The following is a 12,079-nucleotide window of genomic DNA, read 5'->3' on the forward strand; positions in this document are numbered from 1 at the left end:
GTAAACCTCCTCTACCATCTATGAGCAAAGACCGTACTAAACTGTGAAGTGGCAATTCCTTCATTTCATCAAGGAATTTACTGAGGTCAGAACTTGCCATCCAACACGTTTTGTCACTGAACTTCTCTATCACTAAGATCAACACCAATTCATTATTATTCGGTCCAGTAAAGGTTCTTCCATCATTATTTTTGCTGTATGGTTGGTTCTGTAGCTAGCAGCCAAGCTCAGCCCAGGTGTTGCGGCTTTAGTGCACTTCTCCCCGCTGGTATCATCATGGCAGGGCATACAGAACCAGGCTGGAGTGGAATTCCTTAAAACATTCAACAGAAATTAAAAAAAACACAGAGATTTGAGCTATCATCTGGTTAGATAGCATCTGATTTCCTTCACGTGTGGCATCACCTCAACAGGATCACACCTAAGTGGTACCTGAATTAACTCTGTATTTAAAACTCCCAACAAGCAAAGCACAGAGAAGCAGGTTCGGACAGTGGCTCTGCTTTTACAAGAAAATCTCATTTGACAACTAAAGTTATATCTTTCCAGGAATAAAAGTCCCAAATAAAAATCCGCTGCTTTGCATAACAGCAAAGGGGAGGGGGGGTGGCGCGGAAGGGAAGGGAGGGAACTACATAAAAAAAAGCATGTTTAAAAAAAACCTTAAGGGGAATGAGTAGAGGAAAATGTTTGGAAGTGGCAGAGGCTACTTAGAGATATTACATGGGAAGCTGAGAAGAAATGCCTACCACCTACCAAAAAAATCAGTGAGGAGTTGAAGACGTGTCCAAATGAGGAAAATAAGAAGAGAGGTTCTTGCACACTATGTATAAGAACATTATACTGCAGCTCAAAAAGGAGCCGGAGGAACAGCCGGGAAGAGGCATAAGAACTAATAATAAATGCTAATTCTGATACCAGGAGCAGCAAGTCCCCCAGAGAGTCTGCAGGGCCAACAGATAATCAGGAGAACATGGAGAGAACAAAAAAAAAAAAAGTCACAGAAGAAAAGCTATAATAATATTTGAATTTATTTTCACAGAGGACAAGCTAAGGGGGAGGAAGCTTCTATCCCTAAAGAAGGGAGGGACACCAGGCATGTCAGTGGAAGGGTTACAGAAGGAGACGTTACACCAGCCAGGCTCCTGCACCAGAGGGAACTGTTGCAAGAGACTCAGAGGAACTCGAACACCAGACAGCTAAAGAAACACGTAACCTTTTGTCTCAATACAGTTGCCGAAGGTGGGAAGTATTCTGCCTCCTTTCACTAGGGAATACCTGGGATGCTACAGATCACTAAGGCAGATATTCTAAAGAAATCAGTAGAAAATAGCAAACAGAACTGTTTGATGGCAGGAGAATTACCACACATTGAGGAAGCGTCGGCTTCACAAATCTCTCAGACTGACTTCTCCAGAGGAATAAACAAGCACGTAGAGCCGAGATCCAATTTAGAAAGTCTACCTAGACTGCTAAAAATGTCTTCAAGAAAACCCCTCGCGGGGGACTTCTGAAAAACTAAGCTGTCATGCAATAAAGGGGGAGGGCCCTCATATGGACAGAAGTTGATTACAAGAGAGGTTAAAAAAGGATCATAATGAATGTCTGACTCTTTTAATAGAGGGAGGTAATCAGACAGTGCCACGGGGAACTGTACTGTTTGACATAGTCACAAGTTACCTGGAAAAAAGGTGTGACGTTGACATAAATAACACTTTCTGTTGTCTGTTACTCACAGTGGCAAGGGTTGGGCTGACTGAAGAGTTGGCAGAAATAACTCCACACCAAGTGACTGGGTAACAAAATGGCAGGTTAAGTTCAATGCCAATGAATGGTACGTGACACATACGGGGAAAATAATGTTACATACAGAGGAATGCGTTCTTGAGTGGCTATCACCACTTGTGAACAAGATCCTGGGGTTCTAATTGTTAATTCTCTGAAAATGTGAACTCTATGCAGTCAAAAAAAGCAAATTGTATATTAGGAATTGTTAAGAATGGAATGGAGAACCAATAGAAAACATTACATGACTATGTAAACCTGTGCTATGCACACATCAAGTGCTATACACACTCCTGGTCAACCTTCCTCCACCTCCGCATCTCAAAAAGGACGTGCAGGAGAACTAGAAAAGGTACAGAGAAGTTCAACAAGGATGATCAAAGATACAGAGCAGCTTCCATAAACAAAAAAGGATGGGAAGACTTTTCAATCTGGAAAAGATTTTAACAGCAAAAGAATCATCTCTGAAAAATCAGAGACGACCTGAGGAAACTGAAGAGGGGAGGGCTGCCTCTTTCAGTACAGAAATCATTCAGCATCAAACGCAACTACAAAGCGGTGGCTCAAAATAAACACACAGTTAAGCTGTGGAAATCTTTACCCCAGGACATTGTCTATGTCATGTGAGTTAAAAAAGCAAGCGGATGAGTTTTTGGAAGAGCGAGTCATGAAGCGCTATCCAGCGCAAAGCCAGGGCATTCCCCTGGCTCGAGAAGCCCCTCAGCCACTTCTCCCGAACACCGCGCTGGCTGCCAGCGCCCGGCATATTTGTCTTGTTCGTACGCTCTTCCCCTCTACTAAATACTGTCCACACTCAGAAGCCAGATACCAACCTAAACAGGCCGTCAGTCCGACCCAGCAGCTGTCCTTACACAACGCATCTCACGTGATCACTTTTGGAATAATCCGCTTTTTGTTTATCGATGTAGCTGCTTTTACAACAAACGGCTAGGGAATCACTTTCTCCTAAAAATACCAAAAGACTGATGCAACACCCACATACAGTTACACATCAGAGCTTTAGCACTAAATCCACCTCTCATTTCAGCAAGAGCGCGCTGGCCCATCGCAGTGTGCCCCAACTCAGTGGCCAGGCACAGACACTTAGGAATTCAATCAACTTTTCATTCTCTGGCTGCTCCTTACTCCAGCTGTAGAGAAATTAATTATCCAGAATTTAAACAGTAACCAACAAAGAGCATCTCTGATCTTTTTTAGGATACACCTTGTCTACATGAGTGCACTGATCGGGCATCTTAAACCCAGATTTTAAAATTTCCGAAGTATGGAGAAAATTCATTTCTATAAAAACAATATGGACTCCAAGTGCTAAATAACTGTTCTTTAGCTTCTTGTAGGTTTTAATCAAGCTCCATCACTGTAATATAAAGTATCTGAGCCTACATTTGCACTGCCACCTGAACATAACATCATCCACTTGGCTTTTTTTGTAACAACTACTGCGGCCTGCATATTATTGCAGCATTTTACGCAAGACTTCCGAGAGCAGCACACAAACAGCTCAGCCCGCACAGACCTTGTCTCTCTGCTACGGCTACCGTTTCCACTAATGTCATTTTCTAAACCTCCCTACAAGATCCAATTTAACATCTTAGCCCATGCCTTTTGTTTGTGATGTATAGAGAATGCTTTTGGACGTCATTTGTGAAGCGGTAACTTTGTCAGATCAATCCTCAGCGCCATTTCTGAAAAGTTTCTAAGTACTACATATATTATGGACTAGCAATAAAGAGGCAAAACCTCCCAAGAGCAGCCCTCACACCCCACTAAAGCATGCAAATTGCAAAAAAAAAAAAAAAAAAAAAAAAATTAAAATCAAGATAAACACTTCAGCATAACCATGACAGCTTTCTGTGAAGACCACAACGCCAGACGTACATTTCTGCACTGAAGGACGCAGACTTTTTCTTCCGTTTCGCGTGCCTCGTGCCTCATTCTATCTGCAGCGAAAGGCACTAACCACAAGGCAGGCTGCCCTTCGCCTGCTCCGTTCATCCTGCCCCAGCACTCACCCAGTCATGGCCAAAGACCCGCTGCACGGAACAAACCTCGTTAGTGATCACAACTCACGTGCGAGAGAAGACGGGGCTGGAAGAGATGTTGAGGGCTCTCACCTCACTCAGAACATTATGAGTTATGCCTAATTATTCCCCCACAGATGCTTATCCAACTTGCTCTTAAGCATTTAGTCGGAGACTCTACATCCACTCCAAGCAACACACTCTAGTACTACGCTTTAGATCACTTTTTTAACGTTTTACCTGTGTCCCTCCCCGCTATTTAAACCCGTACTCTTGTGCTGTTCTCAGCAGGCCCAGAGAACAGGAGAGCCTCAGCCGCAATTCTTGTCGGAGTAAATTCCTTGAGTCTCCCCAGGGCACACAGCTCTCCATGATCACGCTTTCCGGAGACCAACTGCTCTGCCTCATAGTCTCTCCGCTTGGTTCGTGTCACTTTTCCAGTGCCATACCAAAAGCAGGTCACGGGGTGTCCCAATAAAGCTTTACCGGCACTGGGTCGAACGGAAGGATTATGTCAGAACCTGCAGTTTATTTTCTGGTTTATATACCCTAACAAAACTTTCGCGCCCCCTCCTCCTTTCCCCCCAGGAGATCATTGGTCACCAGGGCAGGTGAAAACGCTCCTTTAATTCTGAATTATATCTAATCAATTATTCCAATGCCTGCAGCTGGTTATTTTTGCTTGAATATAAAACATTAGCTTAGTGACCTCTTGCCAATTTTTCAGGCAACATTTAAGCCATCAAATACATTTCTTGATTTTTAACCCTGTCATATGGCACGCTTGCAGTCCTTTCCAGCTTCATGTCCTTTACACTTCAATAGGCATGGTTTGTGCATACCATTCAAATCACAAATGAAAACCCGTAGCCCCCAGAGTAACCCTCTCAAAACAACCTTCTGTTTTAACAAGGTCTTCACCGGTACTCTCAGTATGTTTATTTAACCAGGTTTGTATCCATCACATAGCAGCACCTTCTTAGGTTTTAGGGGGTTTTTTTTAAACCTTACCTATTTGAAAATCTTATTAGGACAAAAAGCAAAACCTCACTGAATGCAAGATACACGGACACTGTAGTTTCTGCAGCCAGAAACAGACTGGAGATCCTATCCTAGATAGAAAGAATGAAACCCACTTTGCCAGGATAGTACCCATGGGAAACCAGCACTGGCTGTTAGACAGTCCCTGTAATCTTTGAGGCGCTTACACATCATTTGACTACTTGCTGCAGGATTTTAAGATGACTACTACTCTCCATTCTCTTCTTCCCACTCCTTCGCCTACACAAACCGCTCGCTCTTCTCTAGGCTTTCAAAACATCACCTATTTTCTATTTCTCAAAAGACGCCTACTACAGCTTTTAAGATTTTTTTTTTTTTAGTCTGTACTTTAAGTACATAGACGAAAATATCTCACTTAGATGACCACTTTCAAACTGCTCTTTCTTTTTTTCTAGTCTATCACTAGCATTAGTTGCTCGCCAGCTCACTTTGGACTTCAGTAAGAATCAGCTACAAAAGATATCGAACACTTCAGTTTCAGTGACACTGGACAGTAAATTTTCCTCTCTGTTCTTTCCTCCATTATCTTCTTAATAGCAAGACATTTGCAGAATAATTTTTGTATCCCTTGATGGCCTCTGCTAGTCAGGTTTGATCTCTATCTTAATTCCTCTTATGTGGTCTTGCTACTCTTCAAATGAAAAACGGAAACACCTCTGTGTTTGAATAACCCACATACTGCAGGAGTGATGAAAGCAGTGTTTGCAACTAGTACTTTAAGAATGTGATTTCTACCCAGCTCCAGCACTGCTTTTTTGAGACAAAGTTCATGTAACTGAGAATTACCTATAGCAGATGTTTATCATCACAACACACCCATCGGAGAGTCATTCTATTTTTCTCAACAGTTCTGCAGCTGCAATTACTTATTTACCATATCAAATAAGTATTTGAAATGAGCACGACTTCTTTCCTCTTTCTTTACCTATAGCTGGGGCTCCTTTCCCCAAAAAGGATACAATTCCTGGTTCAAAACCCTCCTTCAGAACAGAAAGCAGAATTAGTGGTTAATGATCTCTATTTAAAAAAAAAAACCAAACATTTAATTTACGCCCACAGATTCTGACTGTATGGTTTTCAGTTCTATTTCTCAAGTAGATGGTCTTGTTTGTATCTCTGAATAGCACCTTCTACTGCAACTATTTTTTTAAGAGATCGTGCCACAATAAATGCTTAACATCCATACCTCATTCAACAGTTTTACAGGGTATGTAAAGTTAAATTGGACAACAACATTTTTTAAAAGTGCCCATAACAGGCAAATGGATTCCTCAGAAGGAAACGTAGTTCATTTAGCAGCCCACGACACCATTGCTTATGTTTAGGTTGCTACTTCAGTCCTGGGTGCCACGGATAACAGTGGGTTTCTGAAACCCTTCCCAGGTAAACCACATCTACATAAATACTTCTAGCAGACTTCTGCATTTTCCACGTACTGCCCCACTTCCCCATACAAAGGTGCAGTCCCACACAGAAAATGGTTCTGGCTCAGACTTTAACAGAGGAAGGGCAGAAGAGCTTTTTTAGGTATCTTCCTTCTCCTGAAATTTGCACTGTCAGCATAGAAGTTTCAAGCACCTTTTGCACCACCACCATTTTCACCATTGCTCCCAAAATCCTTTGAATGTAGCTCACCAGCTCGCTTTGGTGATCTCTGCTGATGCAACTGCAGTAGTAGTATTTTTCTGGTTTACCAAGATCACGGCTTCTATCCGGTCATTTGCCTGATTCCCTCCCAAAATACTCAGAAATAGCTTTGGAGTAAACCACTCTGTCACATTAAAAACACCCCTCTATAACAAAGACCAGCTATCGCTGGCAGAATTTTCCTGACTAACCATAATTAGAGTTGGATCAAACTAAGTTTATGTGTTAAGCGCTACCATTTTCCTGAAAAACATGTTGTGGAAACATATAAAACAATAGTCTTCCCATTTCAGATGGGGGACTTGGCTTTTGTAGCACCAGTTGGGTACCTTCTGGCAGCTATCAAGCTAAGGGTTTCTAAAATGTCTTGGTTTGGCAGAAAAACAGAAGTCTACCTTTGGCTCTCTGGGGAAACACACTTCCTTTTCCACACAGACCTTCTCTACAACTCCCAAATGTTAGAGCTTAAGTGGTATTTTCACGCTGAACTCTTGAACGCTGGAAGTTTGGGCTGTGACCGTCATCTCATTAACAGGGATCCTCTCACAGGCAGGACACCAACACTGACAGAAATAAGGGCGACAACAAACACAGCCAATGAACACAGCCTGACCACTTAATCCGTTAAACAGAAAGGAAAAATCAAGATATAAACTTCAGCACATGTTTCCCCGCATTGTTCCCTCAAACATAAAACCATCAAACCTTTAATCAGAACAGTTTTCATTATTAAAAAAAAAAAAAAAAGTAAGCCTGCACTTTAAGATCAAGGCTTTAGAAGCGCCCTGAGAAGGCACAAGGGAACGCAAGCATCTGTAAGGTGACTCACTTGCACGGGATTGATTTTCAACAGGTTCTAGGTTACCGAAGCAACATTTGGCAAGCCTGAATAAGCTACCAGGACTCCCAACGTCCGATAAGGGAGCTTTTTGTCATCTCTAGCATCACACAGAACTAAATATTTTTCTTTCTAATAATCACTGGTTAGAAACCCAGGATCGGCAAATCACTAAGCTCTTTCTTCCCAACAGCGAAACAATCCCAAAACTACTCCGTTAGACCAGTCTGAAAGCCTGACCCAGGCATTGTCTTTTGAAAACAAACCAACTATTATTCCCACAGCATCTTTATCACAATGGTCCATACAAGATTATTTCAGTTTTTAACCAAAGAAACGCAACCTTCCTCATTCACCACTGCTCTCTTGCTGCAGCTGAAGCTTCCTTTTACTGGCAGAAGCCTTAGAATTTTATTTTTCTTCCCATGGGAACACCGTGATGCAGAAATGACACTGGCTGTTCTGAAATGCCGGGACTGTGTCTTCACCTGAGGACACAAATGAAAAGATTCACTTGAAGACAACCACCTTTTAAGTCCCTGTTCCTCCTCCTTTTTGATATTTTGGTTGTGAGGATAGCTTACAGACATTGAAACAGAAGGCTGCACGACCACAGAACTGCCTCATTTTCCTTAAGACCTTTCTTTCTTGCTCTTGAACACACCATGTACATTTTAAGGGAATTATAACACAAGACATTACGGCTAAGGAATGCTTGTAAAGCTCAGTCTACATCTACCTCCAGTCTCGTTTTACACTCAAGACCAAGTTCCTCAGCCCAATTGCTGTCGGTTCCTCCTTGCTCTTACAGCACCCAGCACAGAGGAGCATGGTCCCCATCACCAGGGCTCCACGCTGCCACCGCACGCTGTAAAATATCTGTTGTAAAATGGGAGAAAGCTGCCTGCAGCTCCCTGGAAAGGCAAGGGAGGTGTGTCAACTCCACCAGCACGGCACAGAAAGTCAGCCGCGGCGAGACTAGGAAGGATTCCCAGGGCGCAAGATCTGTTGAAATTGCTGTACCACTGCGACTCCCCTTCCACTCATTTCTTACTACGTTCCACTACAGACAGGTAAAACAATTTTTGTCAAGCTGCACTTATTCTAGTGTTCAAACTCTTTGCTGATCAGAGAAGAGGAAAAAAAAAAAAAAAAAAGACTATTTGGTGCATCATGATATGAACTCTGACGACAGACAGGCCTAGCAACGCTCTGTATAAAAATAACATTGAATAACTCAACAGCTGTCTTCAGAGACAAGTTGACAAATCCATTTATCACTCAGATTCTGACACTTAAAAAGCTATTTTAATGCTCCTGAGACAGAACCCGATTCTTCTTTGCTCTTTTGTGATGTTAGATTTGAATCACATTTGGAAAAATAAACAGCATTGTACCAGGTTAAGCTTTGTAACTGAAAATACTGAGCAGAATCGTTTTGGTGGAAGGACTCAGGGGCTAACAGCACAGCTCTCTACGTATCACACATTCAGTGAAAATCCCAGAGTGTTTTTCCTTTCTTCTGAATTCAAGTCAGCTAATCTCCTTTCTGCATTACACAACAGCTCGTGTAATCCTAAATTTATCACACTAGCACGCTGTCATAGCAGTTAAAGGTTTCACAAAGAGTGAGATCATGCCTCATCTTTGCCCCTTTCATGACAGGAAACTTAAATTAGTCTTTCAACAATCCTGAAAATTAAGCGGACATTGCATTTAGGAAATTTTGGCATTAAGGCAGTAAGTCCTTTCCTCAGAATTCTCCTAAACACAAAGCCACAACCACACCACTTCAGGATTCAAATGGTTCCTTGCTCATTATATTAGAAAATAACCCAAAAATTTTCATTCGAGCTCATACAAGGAAGACGATTGCTAACTTTAACCCATCTCCAAAGACTAGGGTGATCAGCCAGAGTGAAAGATACCTGCAGCACCGTGCCGTCATCACAGAGCCAAGTCCCCACAAAACCAAAGCAGAGGAATAGTTCTGGTTACAAAGTGGTCAGCAACTACCTTCCGATGTGCCAAGCAAACCCACGGAGCAGAGGAGCTCCCTCCGCATTTCAGTCGTGCCCTTTGCACACTCAGTCATTTTTCTTCTTTCCTATAAAGCATCTTCTCCTGATTCTGCAACAGAAACGATTAACTCCTTCGTCTCACCCTCTTTACTGGTTTAGTCGCATCCCAGCATCTCTGACCCACCGAAACTTTCTACGCCCCTCTTTCAGACACATTTCCTCACACTTTGCCTCCGTTCCTCTCTGCTCCCTGCTCTCCTCCGGCACAGCAATACCTCAGGCTGACGACTCCCGCTTTCCTAAGGGCTAAACGTTCTCCCTTTCGATCACAATTCCTTCCAAATCCGGTCACTACGCCGGGCCCTCAGATCCTCCGCACAAACCCAACCTTCCCACAAACACCGCTTGATTCTTCATCTTCAGGTGCACCGAGTCCCTTCTTCCGCCCACCTCAGGCCAGCACACCACCTTCCTCTTGGCAAACGAGAAAGAACAAAAAACCCCAATCTTTGCTCTTTTTGCCACACTTCTGCCAATTATTAGAAAACACAGCATTAAAACGTAACACCGCCGTAAAAACCGAACACAGCCACAAACCACCCCCCCGCCAAGAAGGTTTCCACCACCTTCTGTAGCCGAATCCCTGAATTCAACCAGCACCTGAAGCACCAGAGTTGGGGGGGGGGAACCCCAAATCCCCTCCCCTCAAGACACCCCCACGGTTGAAGGGGCCTCCCCTCAGGCTTCCCGCCGGGGTTGAGAGGCCTGAAGGCCGCGTTTTCCTCAGGAATCGTTAAAAAGGCCGTTTTAACGGGTGTTAAATGGCCGTTAAAAAGGGGGAAGGGGGGGAAGCGGGGAGCGCACCCTCCCCTCACACACGCGCGCGTGAGGGGAAGGCGCGCGCCCAGGCCCGGCGGGAACCGGCGCTGAAGCCACCGGGGGGGGCGGGGGAGGGGGGAAACCGGTGGCCGATCGCTCTCGTCCATCTCTCACCTCACCGAAGGGGAAGCGTCTCCCTCCTCCCGACCTTTGACCTCTCCGCCGGGCGTGAGTCGTTAATTTCTTCTTTTTTTTAAATTATTTTTCCTTCTTTAATTTATCTCGGGCTTATGGTTTAGTTTATAAAAAACACACACACACCCCTCCCCGGTCCTTTTTTTTTTTTTTTTCCCGGGCCTGTCGTCTTCCCGGTCCGGTTTACCCACCCCCTCCCGCCCTCCCCCCGTTGCCGCCGCCGCCGCCGCCGCCGCCGGGCCCCACGCGCGCGCGCAGCGCCGCACGCCGGCCACGCCCCCCGCCGCCGCCGGCGTGGCCACGCCCACGCAATCCAAGCCACGCCCGTTCCGCAATAACCACGCCCACTACCCATAAACCACGCCCTACATGGTCTAACCACGCCTCCATCGCTTTAGCCACGCCTACTTCTCCATAGCCACGCCCCCTATGGAAAAACCACGCGTTGTTTAGCATAACCACGCCCCTCTGTGTTAGGCCACGCCCCCCAGCGGGCGGGCGCGCCTCCGGCTCGGTGGCGTCGGGAACACGTGGAGCGGGGATGGAGGGGGCGGGCGTCAAACCGGGGACACAGTGGGGATGGCAGGGACGGGGCAAATCCGGGGACACGGAGGGGATGGTCCAGGTGCCAGCCACCCTGGGGTTGAGGGGGGAGAGTAGACCTGGAGGGAGGACCATGCAGCAGGAGCCCTAGGGGATAAAGGCGAACCGGATCCCCAGGGGTGGGCTACGCACCGGGAGCCCTGGGCACAGAGGGGACGGTGGCACATGGTTTGGGCTTGGGAAGGAGAGTGATGGCCTTGCAGGGCAGCAGGGCAAGGAGTAGGGATGTGCCCAGGGGAAGGGGCAGGCGGTACGCAAAGACCAAGGGATCCCATTTTTTTTTTCCTCCAGGAATGCCCATGCTGTTCCTGCCAGTGCCAAGCTGCCACTGCCCCACAGCCAGTCAGCCCCACGCTGGTGCTGCTGGCCCAGTGGTCACCCCCCAGCACAGCTCCCAGCTGCCAAGCATCATTCCTGAAATCCCGGGGGGAGCCCTGCAAGGACAGAGGTCATGTCAGAAAGGTCTTGGTGGAAAACCAGAGCACGAGGCAGGGAAGGAGTAAAGGAAAGGAGCATAAATGGGACAGGAGAGAAGCAGCCCCTGCTCCTTCATCTCCTGGGGCTGAGCACCTCCACATCCAGCCCCCCCAGCATGCCCAGGACCCCATGGTTTGGTGACATCCCATGCAATGCACAAGAAGTTTCCCTTATGCCTCATTTCTGAGGTGATGCTGCATCTGGCCAGGAGGTGGGTGCACCAGAGGTGCTATGGGCTGTCGTACCCAAAATACCGGCCTTTTCCAGGGCCTTTCTTGCAGACATCAGACTCTGATGCTTTCTGACAGTCCCCGCTGCCAGCAGCCCTGCCCGATACCACCGCACCTGACCCTCTCCTGGGGAACCTGCACCCCTGTCCCACCAGTCCCAGCTATGGCGGGCCTTCCCCCGGCTGCTGCCTGGCCAAGGCCCCAGGCTGCTCCCACCGAGGCCAAGGGAACGAAGACCAGAGACCTTGGGCCAAGTCCCACCTGCTTTATCCGTGGAGAGGCGGCGTTGCACAAGCTCTGGCTCGCAAACAAAGAGCTGCGCATAGCGGCGGCCCCAAGCACGCAGATGTTGGCTGACCC

At 46.2% G+C, this 12,079-nt stretch overlaps 1 protein-coding gene across 1 annotated transcript in view; it reads right to left on the reverse strand.

Annotated features, from left to right (window-relative positions):
• SCAP (SREBF chaperone) overlaps window positions 1-10,586 on the reverse strand; it is a 70,343-nt gene extending 59,757 nt beyond the window's left edge. Inside the window, exon 1 of the mRNA XM_054192042.1 lies at window positions 10,389-10,586. The gene's annotated coding sequence lies outside the window, so the exon portion shown is untranslated. The remainder of the gene's footprint in view (window positions 1-10,388) is intronic.
• Between the last annotated feature and the right edge of the window lie 1,493 nt (window positions 10,587-12,079).

The sequence above is a fragment of the Rissa tridactyla genome, chromosome 2 (assembly GCF_028500815.1).
Source record: "Rissa tridactyla isolate bRisTri1 chromosome 2, bRisTri1.patW.cur.20221130, whole genome shotgun sequence".
Lineage (NCBI taxonomy): Eukaryota > Metazoa > Chordata > Aves > Charadriiformes > Laridae > Rissa > Rissa tridactyla.